General features: G+C 39.6%; 1 protein-coding gene across 3 annotated transcripts in view; it reads left to right on the top strand.

Moving 5' to 3' along the window:
- The first annotated feature begins 6367 nt into the window (after positions 1–6367).
- The window catches only part of PATE2 (prostate and testis expressed 2), a 100167-nt gene continuing 94523 nt past the window's right edge, over positions 6368–12011 (top strand). For 2 of the 3 annotated variants that reach the window (XM_033205305.1, XM_033205304.1), the window contains exon 1: positions 6368–6691. The gene's annotated coding sequence lies outside the window, so the exon portion shown is untranslated. The remainder of the gene's footprint in view (positions 6692–12011) is intronic. The other variant, XM_033205303.1, reaches the window with a different exon arrangement.

Genomic DNA, 12011 nt, shown 5'->3' with positions numbered 1-12011 from the left:
ACTCGGGAGGCTGAGACAGGAGAATGGCGTGAACCCGGGAGGCGGAGCTTGCAGTGAGCTGAGAGCCGGCCACTGCACTCCAGCCTGGGCGGCAGAGCAAGACTCCGTCTCAAAAAAAAAAAAAAAAAAAAGTATTTGATAATCAATTCTGCAAATATTTAATGAACCCCCGTGGTAAGTACTGTGCTATGTGTCTTGGTGATTTGATAGTGAATAAAAAGACAAAATTTCTGCCCTTATGGAGATTTTGGTCTGATAGGAGAAATTGACACTGATCAAATCATCACAAATCACAGTTGTCCGTCAGTGTAATCTGGGTATTGGTTTCAGGGCCCCTGCATATGCCAAAAATCCATGCATACTTAAGTCCTCAAGTTAGATCCACAGAACCCACTTATATGAGAAGTTGGCCCTCTGTATACCCAGGTTTCACATTTCTCAAATACTGTATTTTCCATTGCCTTTTGTTGAAAAAATTCACAGATAAGTGAACCTGTGAGTTCAAACTTGTGTTGTTCAAGGGGCAACTGTATTATAAAATTACAGTTGTATTCAATGCTAAGGAGAGGCAAATGGTCCAATGAGAACATTTAATAATAGGGAGATTTGGCACAGTGTCACTGAACCAAGCACTGAAGGATAAGTAGGTGAAAGGACGTGGAGGGAAGTGAAGAGGGTGAAAGGAGTTTGCTAGGTAGCGGGAATAGCATACTCAAAGGTCTATGAGAATGGAAGAGTCAAGAAACATAAAGACCAGCAAAGAAAATAATAGTAGAGCTGAGACTGAGAGATAGACAAGGGTCAAATTGTGCAGGTCCTGCAGGCCAGCCAAGGCAAGAGATTTGATAAGAGCTCTAGAAACTGAAGTATTTTAAGCAGGGTTGGGGCTTGACTTCATCAGATAAGGGCTATATATTCAGATTTGCATTTGAAATTATCTGTTGGCAGCACTGAGGAGAATGGATTTGAAGAGGGGAAGATTATATGTGAAGTCCAAGTGGGAGACAGTTACATTATTCCAGGTGGAAGACTGTGGTAGCTTAGGCTAGGAGGATGATAGCCAGAGATTTCAAGAAGGGGATAGAGATAGTTTGTTGCTAAAACTCATGATGACTTGAAATGGATTGACTGGGATTGGGATGTGAAAGAGAGGCAGGTCATGGATTATTCATAGGATTCCTGTTTGCGCAACTGGATTCTGTTTTCTGAGATAGGGAACACAGGAAGAAAACCGTGTTTTGAGAGACAGAGTTAGATTTTGGGCATGTAGAATTTGAGATACCCTGGGGGCCTCCAGGTGGAGATAAAAGTAGGTAGAATATAAGCTCGTATTATGGTGTCATATTATCTAGGCACAAAATCTGCCTCCTCTACTCCCTGTTTGTGATAAGGACAAGTTATTAACCTACTTTGAAGAAGTAAAAAAGAATGAGGACTGAGCATGAGCATGGAGCTTAGATGAAACATATGGCCTAGTGATATGGATGTATGACTCATTTGCATATAGGTGGATGTGGTTTAAGTAAAGGGCAAGAACAAGGTCTTCCAGGGAGCAAGTACAGAATGAAAGAAGGCAGCCTGTGTGGTACCAAGTGTGTTCACTGCCCTCTCCTGCAACTCTCATTCATGCAACTCTGAGGGTACCTTGTGCTGGCTCTCCTCCCAGCTCTCTTCTGCCTCTCAACTATTGCTGTACCCCAAGTGTTGATCCTTTCTGTTTCTGTTTTTGTTTTTTTAAATCTTGGAGAGCTTAATGGTTTTGTTGCTTCTACTATCCATTTTATATGGAGTAATTTCAAAATCTGTATTTCTAGTCCTTACCTTTCTCCTGAGTTTCTAATATCTACCTTAGCTGTATTCTAGCGTCTCTACATAGATGTCTTTTCATCTTCCCGAATGCAACATATCTGAATTTTTTTTTTTTTTTGAGACAGAGTCTTGCTCTGTCGCCCAGGCTGGAGTGCAGTGGCGCGATCTCCGCTCACTGCAAGCTCCGCCTCCCGGGTTCACGCCATTCTCCTGCTTCAGCCTCCTGAGTAGCTGGTACTATAGGTGCCCGCCACCACGCCTGGCTAATTTTTTTGTATTTTTAGTAGAGACAGGGTTTCACTGTGTTAGCAAGGATGGTCTCGATCTCCTGACCTCATGATCTGCCTGCCTCGGCCTCCCAAATATCTGAAATTTTTATTACTTATCTTTCCCCTCTGGATTCACCATGTGATTCCCCTGTTTGTGTCTGTGATATTGATCACTCCCAACACTTTTAATCATTTTTTACTTTTTCTCATCCTCATTTTTCTAATAAACATTACATTATTAAGCTTTATTACTCTCCTTTCCATTCCCTTTTTGCTACTAATTACTATTTGAGTCCTAATTATTTCATTCTTGGATTCTTTCAGTAACACATTTAATAATATGGGAGGTTATCAAAAGATACAATTACAGCAAATTTAGCTTCAGATTCAAATTGGCTCACTCTTGTGATTCCAGAATCAAACAACACCTCATTTTATAAAATAGAATGAGTGTTCAGATGAAGTGAGCAGAAGAGTTTGGCTTCATAGGCAGAAAAGGGAAGAAGAAAGCAGAAATGGAGCAAAAAGCAGATTGGTCGGTTCAAAATTTCTTTCCTTATAGTGTTAAAACAGGGAACATCCTCATCATGCTAGCTTAGGTAAACTGTACTCCTGATTGGCTGCTACGATTCTTCTGTGTTTGGAAAACTGGCCTGTTTCAGATGTCAGTTTGATTATGTGGCACCTATATGAATGACTGCATTCTGGTTTGTTTGGTCTCTTGGGACCTAGTGCAGGAGGCTAGTCCAAACAATGGCCTCCCATACTTTGTTTACATGGCATAGTTAAGAATATAAGCTCATATTATGGTGTCACATTATCTAGGCACAAATTCTGCCTTCTCTACTCCCTCGTTTGTGATAAGGACAAGTTACTTAGCCTCTCTTTGACTAAATTTTCTCACTTATAAAATGGGGATAATATGCTTGAGCATGGGAGATAGAGGCTGTAGTGAGCTATGATCACACCACTGCACTCTAGCCTGGGCGACATCTCACCTAGGCTAGAAATCTCACCTTTGAAATCTCCTAAATGAAAAGAGTAGCTTTTGAATGCTAGGGAGATGACTGGTTGCAGAGTAGGGGCTGGTCACCAGAAAGACCAAGGCATGATTAGAATTGGTTGGAACTTTCAGCCCTATGTCCCGGTCACCAGGGAGGGGAGAGAGGCTGCAGACTGAGTTGATCACCAATGACCAATGTAATCAATCATGCCTATGCAATAAAGTTTCCATAAAAAGTTAAAAGGGTAGCTTGTGGGGAGCTTCCGAATAGTTGAACATGTAGAGGTTCCTTGAGGGTGGCATGCCCAGAGAGGGCATGGAAGCTTCATACCCTCTCTCTCTCACATGCTTGCCCTAGGTACCTCTTCCAGCTAGCTGTTCATCTGTATCCTTTGTAGTATCCTCCATAATTAATGAGTTGATGTAAGTAGAGTGTTTCCCTGAGTTCTGTGAACTGCTAGCAAGTTAATTGAATCCAAGGAGGCCGTTGTGGGGGCCCCCAATTTATTGCTGGTCGGTCAGAAGTATGGGTGACAATCTACTACTTGTGACTGGCATCTGAAGCGGGGGGATTTCTTGTGGGCTTGAGCCCTCAACCTGTGGGATCTGACCCTATTTCGAAGTAGATAGAATCACAATGGAACTAGAAGACACCCAGCTGATGTCCACTGCACAGTTGATTGCTTGGTGTGTGGGGAAATAACTCCCACACATGTCGTGTCACAAGTGTTGTGTTGAGTGGTATGTGAGAGTGGAGGGTAAAAAAGTTTCACTAATTCAATTTATTTTATGGCGTTGTGGTGAGAATTAAATTAAAAAGTGCATGTTAGCACAGTGTCTACCAGGTAATAATAACTAAATACATTATAGATACTGTATAGTATTGTTATTCATTCTTATTCTTATTAGATGAATAGCTCCCTGCCTTCCCTTATATCTCTTTTGGCTCAATCCATCCTACATAATTGCCAGATGAATCTTCCTAAAACTTTAAACAAGTTATTTTGCTTAAGCCCTTGCAGTGATTTATGTTTGCCAGAGTAAATTCAGTTTCTCTGGGTTCCTGCACAACTTGGAGCCATCCTGCCTTTTCAGTCTTATTTCCCCTCTACTCAAGTCCTCTATTCTAGCTAGTTTTGTTACTTTGCTGTCCTGAAAGCCACTTGGCTTATTTAACTCTGTGCCCTATACTGCCTTCTTTATCTAGATTGTCCTCTCGTCTCCTTCCGAATCCCATGGAGCTATTGAATTCTCAGCTCCAACTCACCTCTTCTACCAAGCCATGCCTAACTACCCTTAAGCCATTGGAATCTGACCATCTTTGAAATTTCTGTAGCACTTGCTTTTGTCATTTAACACCTACAACATTTAGATTGAGACTGTTATTATTCTGTTGAGTCTTATCTTTTCTTCTTGAGCTGCTTTCCTTTCCGATCTTACTTTCTGATATTTCATAATGTGAGACCTTCACCAGTATGTTTACTGAACACTCAAATGTCAGCTGTGATGATGATGGACAATCAAAAATGTCTCCAGACATCAACAAATGTCCAATCCACCGTGGGGTCAACAATATCTAAGATTGAGAATCCGCATCTAGTATTCACAACGTCTAGCATTGCTACAGGATAATGATGATGAAGAGATGATGGACATTCCACTGATAGTCATATAGGGCCTTCTCTGTTTATGTCTCTTTCCAGCAATTACAAAGGCAGTGTGTTATACAGGAAGCAGCAACAAAGGATCAGGAATCAAGAGACTAGAGTTCTGGTGTCAGTAATTTGCTTTCATAATTTGGATAAGTTAGTCTGTGTTTCAGCGATTTCACCTACAAAATCAATAGTTAAATGAGATATTGTTAATTGCTTTCAATTCTAAAATTCTTTTCTTCTTAAATCTGTTGTTTAACGGCAACTCAAGTTTGTTATTCTCAATTATTCTTATTTACATATTAAGCATTTTTACTTATATTTTGCCTTACTGTTATTACTTTTCTAAGTATATGTGTCTTACTCTCTCAAGAATATCAAGCTTTTTGGGGCAGCATGTGTGTTATATTTGTTGTTTTTCATAACATCTAGTATTGCTACATGTACAGTGAAAATCAAGTTTGGTTGAATCAATTTTGATTTATTTTCATTTTTGGTAATTTTAGCCCTTATCCCTCAGGAGAAAAACATTTAGTTACTTCCTTTCACTTAGTCATTTATTTCACTTAGTTCCTGTCCTGAAATTACTAATAATCAGTGAGATTCCTCATTTGGGAGGGACAGAGTGAAAGATATTAATGTTGTAAATCAGGGGTTCTCAACCTCAGCACTATTGACATGTTTGTCTTGATACTTCTTCGTTATGGGGGCTGTTCTGTGCGTTTGAGGATGTTTGGCAGCATTCGTGGCCTCTACCCACTAGATGCAGCAGCACTCTTTCCATCGTGACCATCAAACATGTCTCCTGACATCACCAAAAGTCTACTGTGGGAGTTACAACATCCAGAATTGAGAATCAACTCTTTTAAATAAAAGGAAGACTAGAAGCGCCAGATTGTGAAGGAGGTTTTCTTGTATTTCTTTTTCTTCTTTTTTTAAAATTTTACTTTAAGTTCTGGGATACATGTGCAGAACATGCATGTTTGTTACATAGGTATACATGTGCCACGGTGGTTTGCTGCACCCATCAACCCGTCATCTAGGTTTTAAGCCCTTCATGCATTAGGTATTTGTCCTAACGCTCTCCCTCCCCTTGCCCACCCCACCCCATGACAGGCGCCCATGTGTGATGTTCCCCTCCCTGTGTCCATGTGTTCTCATTGTTCAGCTACCACTTATGAGTGAGAACATGCAGTGTTTGGTTTTCTGTCCCTGTGTTAGTTTACTGAGAATGATGGTTTCCAGCTTCATCCATGTCTCTGCAAAGGACATGAACTCGTGAATGAGGTTTTCTTTACATCATATTTCTTTGTATCTGGCTTACTTCTTAAATTTTTAGAAATAAGAGATCCTCTGTCACTTTACCCAATTATCTCCACTGGTAACATCTTGCAAAACCATACTACAATATCACACAAGGATATTAACATTGATAAGGTCAAGATAAAGAACAAGGTTCCCTCATGTTGCCATTTTATATCCACACCCATGTCTTTCCACCCTGACTTCCTATTTAAATGGAATCATACAGTATAGAACTTTTGGGATTTTTTTTCACTCAAAAAATTATCTGGAGATTCATCCAGGTTGTTCTTTTCCACTGTTGAGCAGTATTCCATGGCATGGATGTATCACAGTTTGTTTAAACATTTACCTGCTGGGGGACATCTGGATTATTTCCACTTTTTTTTTTTTTTTGCAATTGCGAACAGTGTTACTATAAACATTCACATACAGATTTTTGTGTGAATATGTTTTCATCTCTCTGGAATAAATGCCCAAGAGTACAATTGCCTGGCTATATGGTAGTTGCATGTTTAATTTTAAAAGAAACTGCCAAACTAATTTATTTTCCATGTACATTTTGTATTTCCATCAGTGGTGTATGAATGATCCAGTTTTTGTGCATCCTCGCCAGCATTTGATACTGTCAGCTTTTAATTTCAGCCACTCCCTAGGTATGTAGTAACATTTCATTGTGGTTTTAATTTACATTTAATTCAATGTAGCTAATAATGTTGAAAATCTCATGCATTCGTCATTTGAATATTCTCTTTAGTGAACTGTTTCATGTCTTTTGCCCATTTTCTAATTTTATGTTTTTAATGTTGAATTTTGAGAATTCTTTATATGTTCTAGATACTAGCCTTTTGCCAAACAGGTGTTATGAAAATACTTTCTCCTGATCTATAGGTTGTATTTTTATGCCCTTAGTAGAGCCTTTCCCCAAGCAAAACTTTTAAATTTTATTAAGTCCAACTAATTAATTTTTCCTTTTATGGATCATACATTTAGTGGTAAGTCTAAGAACTCTTTACTTAGCTCTAAATCCCCAAAATTTTCTCATTTTTTTCTAAAAGTTTCATATAGTTTTACATATATATGTAATATGTATAATATTAATAATATAAATATTACATATATTTTACATTTCTGTGATCCATCCTGAGTTAATTTTTGTATAAGGTGGATATGGTTTGGATGTGGTTTGTTTGTCTCCACCAAAACTCATGTTGAAATTTGATCCCCTATGTGGTGATGTTGGGCTGTGGGACCTAGTGGGAAGTGTTTGGGTTTTGGGGGTGGATCCCTCATGAAATGGCTTTGCATTCTCACTCTAGCAACACTGGATTAGTTCTCACAAGAATGGATTAGTTCCCATAAGAGTTGGTTGTTATAAAGCCCGGATGCTCTTCAGGTTTTCTCTCTTTGTACCTGTTCTCTTCTCCTTTGACCTTTTCTGCCATGTTATGACACCTTCACCAGAAGCCAGGGTGGCCATGTCATTGAACTTCCAAGCCTGCAGAACCATGAGCTAAATAAACCTCTTCTCTTTCTAAATTACCCAGTCTCAGGTATTTAGAGAATGGTTTACCTTTAGAGAATGGTTCTGGTTAACTTCTGGACTTAAAATCTCCTTGCTAATTAAGTACTGTTTTAACTGGGGGCAGAATGGGTGCCTTAAAAGAACGTAGGGACCTAATGGCGGTTTTCCTACTGATAGGGCAGTATCAGAACTAAAATTTGGCTTTGGAGGACATTTTACTTCTAATTGTTGAAGGCGGAGTTTTCCCATTCACAGAAGTGGCATAAAGCCTGGTCTCTGGTATAGGGGTGCAAAAAGGGAGGAGAACTGGAAGGCTAGAGTGTTACAGCAATGGATCGACAACGTGTCTCATGGAAAGGCTTCCTGTTCCACTAGGTGGCGCTATTGCCCTAGAAATACCACGTGTTTCCCAGAGGAAGGGTAGAGAAATGATTATTGAGAGAGGCTTTTTGCTCCTAGAAAATGACAGAAAACAGCATTCCCTTGTGCTATATGCCCAGTTACTATGGCATTCGCTAATCTTTCCTAACAGGGCTATTTCCCTGTTTTCAAAGGGAATGCTTCCAGTTTTTGCCCATTCAGTATGTATTGGCTGTGGGTTTGTCATAAATAGCTCTTATTGTTTTGAAATACATCCCATCAATACCTAGTTTATTGAGAGTTGTTAGCATGAAGAGCTGTAAAATTTTGTCAAAGGCCTTTTCTGCATCTATTGAGATAATCATGTGGTTTTTGTCTTTGGTGCTGTTTATGTGATGGATTACATTTATTGATTTGTGTATGTTGAACCAGCCTTGCATCCCAGGGATGAAGCCAACTTGATCGTGGTGGATAAGCTTTTGGATGTGCTGCTGGATTCGGTTTGCCAGTATTTTATTGAGGATTCTGCATCGATGTTCATCAGGGATATTGGTCTAAAATTCTCTTTTTTTGTTGTGTCTCTGCCAGGCTTTGGTATCAGGAAGATGCTGGCCTCATAAAATGAGTTAGGGAGGATTCCCTCTTTTTCTATTGATTGGAATAGTTTCAGAAGGAATGGTACCAGCTCCTGTTTGTACCTCTGGTAGAATTTGGCTGTGAATCCATCAGGTCCTGGACTTTTTTTGGTTGGTAGGCTATTAATTATTGCCTCAATTTCAGAGCCTGTTATTGGTCTATTCAGGGATTCAACTTCTTCCTGGTTTAGTCTTGGGAGAGTGTAAGTGTCCAGGAAATTATCCATTTCTTCTAGGTTTTCTAGTTGATTTGTGTAGAGGTGTTTATAGTATTCTCTGATGGTAGTTTGTATTTCTGTGGGGTCGGTGGTGATATCCCCTTTATCATTTTTTATTGCGTCTATTTGATTCTTCTCTCTTTTTTTCTTTACTAGTCTTGCTAGTGGTCTATCAATTTTGTTGATCATTTCAAAAAACCAGCTCCTGGACTCATTGATTTTTTGAAGGGTTTTTTGTGTCTCTATCTCCTTCAGTTCTGCTCTGATCTTAGTTATTTCTTGCCTTCTGCTAGTTTTTGAATGTGTTTGCTCTTGTTTCTCTAGTTCTTTTAATTGTGATGTTAGGTTGTCAATTTTAGATCTTTCCTACTTTCTCTTGTGGGCATTTAGTGCTATAAATTTCCCTGTACACACTGCTTTGAATGTGTCCCAGAGATTCTGGTATGTTGTGTCTTTGTTCTCATTGGTTTCAAAGAACATCTTTATTTCTGCCTTCATTTCGTTATGTACCCAGTACTCACTCAGGAGCAGGTTGTTCAGTTTCCATATAGTTGAGCGGTTTTGAGTGAGTTTCTTAATCCTGAGTTCTAGTTTGATCGCACTGTGGTCTGAGAGACAGTTTGTTATAATTTCTGTTCTTTTACATTTGCTGAGGAGTGCTTTACTTCCAACTATGTGGTCACTTTTGGAATAAGTGCAATGTGGTGCTGAGAAGAATGTATATTCTGTTGATTTAGGGTAGAGAGTTCGGTAGATGTCTATTAAGTCTGCTTGGTGCAGAGCTGAGTTCAATTCCTAGATATCCTTGTTAACTTTCTATCTCATTGATCTGTCTAATGTTGACAGTGGGGTGTTGAAGTCTCCCATTATTATTGTATGGGAGTCTAAGCCTCTTTGTAGGTCTCTTAAGGACTTGCTTTATGAATCTGGGTGCTCCTGTATTGGGTGCATATATAGTTAGCTCTTCCTGTTGAATTGATCCCTTTATCATTATGTAATGGCCTTCTTTGTCTCTTTAGATCTTTGTTGGTTTAAAGTCTGTTTTATCAGAGACTAGGATTGCAGCCCCTGCTTTTTTTTTGTTTTCCATTTGCTTGGTAGATCTTCCTCTATCCCTTTATTTTGAGCCTGTGTGTGTCTCTGGACGTGAGATGGGTCTCCTGAATGCAGCGCATTGATGGGTCTTGACCCTTTATCCAATTTGTCAGTCTGTGTCTTTTAATTGGAGCATTTAGTCCATTTGCATTTAAGGTTAATATTGTTATGTGTTAATTTGGTCCTGTCATTATGATATTAGCTGGTTCTTTTGCTCGTTAGTTGATGCAGTTTCTTCCTAGCATCGATGGTCTTTGCAATTTGGCATGTTTTTGCAGTGGTTGGTAAAGTTGTTCCTTTCCATGTTTAGTGCTTCCTTCAGGAGCTCTTGTAAGGCAGGCCTGGTGGTGACAAAATCTCTCAGCATTTGCTTGTCTGTAAAGGATTGTATTTCTCTGCAAATCAAAACCACAATGAGATAGCATCTCACACCAGTTAGAATGGCAATCATTAAGAAGTCAGGAAACAACAGTGTTGGAGAGGATGTGGAGAATAGGAACACTTTTACACTGTTGGTGGGATTGTAAACTAGTTCAACCATTATGGAAAACAGTATGGCGATTCCTCAAGGATCTAGAACTAGATGTACCATATGACCCAGCCATCCCACTACTGGGTATATACCTAAGGATTATAAATTACTCTACTACAAAGACACATGCACACGTTTGTTTATTGCGGCACTATTCACAATAGCAAAGACTTGGAATCAACCCAAATGTCCATCTGTGACAGACTGGATTAAGAAAATGTGGCACATATACACCATGGAATACTATGCAGCCATCAAAAAGGATGAGTTTGCGTCCTTTGTAGGGACATGGATGCAGCTGGAAACCATCATTCTTAGCAAACTATCACAAGAAAGAAAACCAAACACCGCATGTTCTCACTCATAGGTGGGAACTGAACAATGAGATCACTTGGACTCGGGAAGGGGAACATCACACACTGGGGCCTATCATGGGGAGGGGGGAGGAGGGAGGGATTGCATTGGGGAGTTATACATGATATAAACGTCATGCACATGTACCCTAGAACTTAAAGTATAATAAAAAAAAAAAAAAAAGGTACAAAAAAAAAAAAAAAAAAAAAGGATTGTATTTCTCCTTCACTTATGAAACTTAGTTTGGCTGGATAGGAAATTTTGGGTTGAAAATTCTTTTCTTTAAGAATGTTGAGCCAGATGGGGTGTCTCACGCCTGTAATCCCAGCACTTTGGGAGATCAAGGTGGGCAGATCACGAGGTCAGGTCATCAATACCATGGTGAAACCCCGTCTTTACTAAAAATACAAAAAAATTAGCCAGGTGCGGTAGCAGGTGCCTGTAGTCCTACCTACTTGGGAGGCTGAGGCAGGAGAATGGCATGAACCCGGGAGGCGGAGTTTGCAGTGAGCCGAGATTACACCACTGCACTCCAGTCTGGGTGACAGAGTGAAACTGCATCCCAAAATTTAAAAAAAAAAAAAAAAAGAATGTTGAATATTGGCCCCTACTCTCTTCTGGCTTGTAGAGTTTCTGCCAAGATATCTGCTGTTAGTCTGATGGGCTTTCCTTTGTGGGTAACCCGGCCTTTCTCTCTGGCTGCCCTTAACATTCTTTTCCTTCATTTCAACTTTGGTGAATCTGACAATTATGTGTCTTGGAGTTGCTCTTCTCGAAGAGTATCTTTGTGGCATTCTCTGTATTTCCTGTATTTGAATGTTGGCCTGCCTTGCTAGGTTGGGGAATTCTCCTGGATGATATCCTGAACTCGTTTTCCAACTTGGTTCCATTCTCCCCATCACTTTCAGGTACACCAATCAGATGTAGATTTGGTCTTTTCACATAGTCCCATATTTCTTGGAGGCTTTGTTCGTTTCTTTTTAATCTTTTTTCTCTAAACTTCTTTTCTCGCTTCATTTCATTCATTTGATCTTCAATCACTGATACCCTTTCTTCCACTTGATCAAATCGGCTACTGAAGCTTGTGCATGTGTCACGTAGTTCTCATACCATGGTTTTCAGCTCCATCAGGTCATTTACGGTCTCTTCTACCCTGTTTATTCTAGTTAGCCATTCGTATAATCTTTTTTCAAGGTTTGTAGCTTCTTTGCGATGGGTTCAAACATCCTCCTTTAGCTCGGAGAAGTTTGTTAGTAC

Source organism: Trachypithecus francoisi, unplaced genomic scaffold, assembly GCF_009764315.1.
Source record: "Trachypithecus francoisi isolate TF-2019V2 unplaced genomic scaffold, Tfra_2.0 Lachesis_group8, whole genome shotgun sequence".
Classification (NCBI taxonomy): domain Eukaryota; kingdom Metazoa; phylum Chordata; class Mammalia; order Primates; family Cercopithecidae; genus Trachypithecus; species Trachypithecus francoisi.
This window is presented reverse-complemented; position numbering and strand designations above follow the sequence as displayed.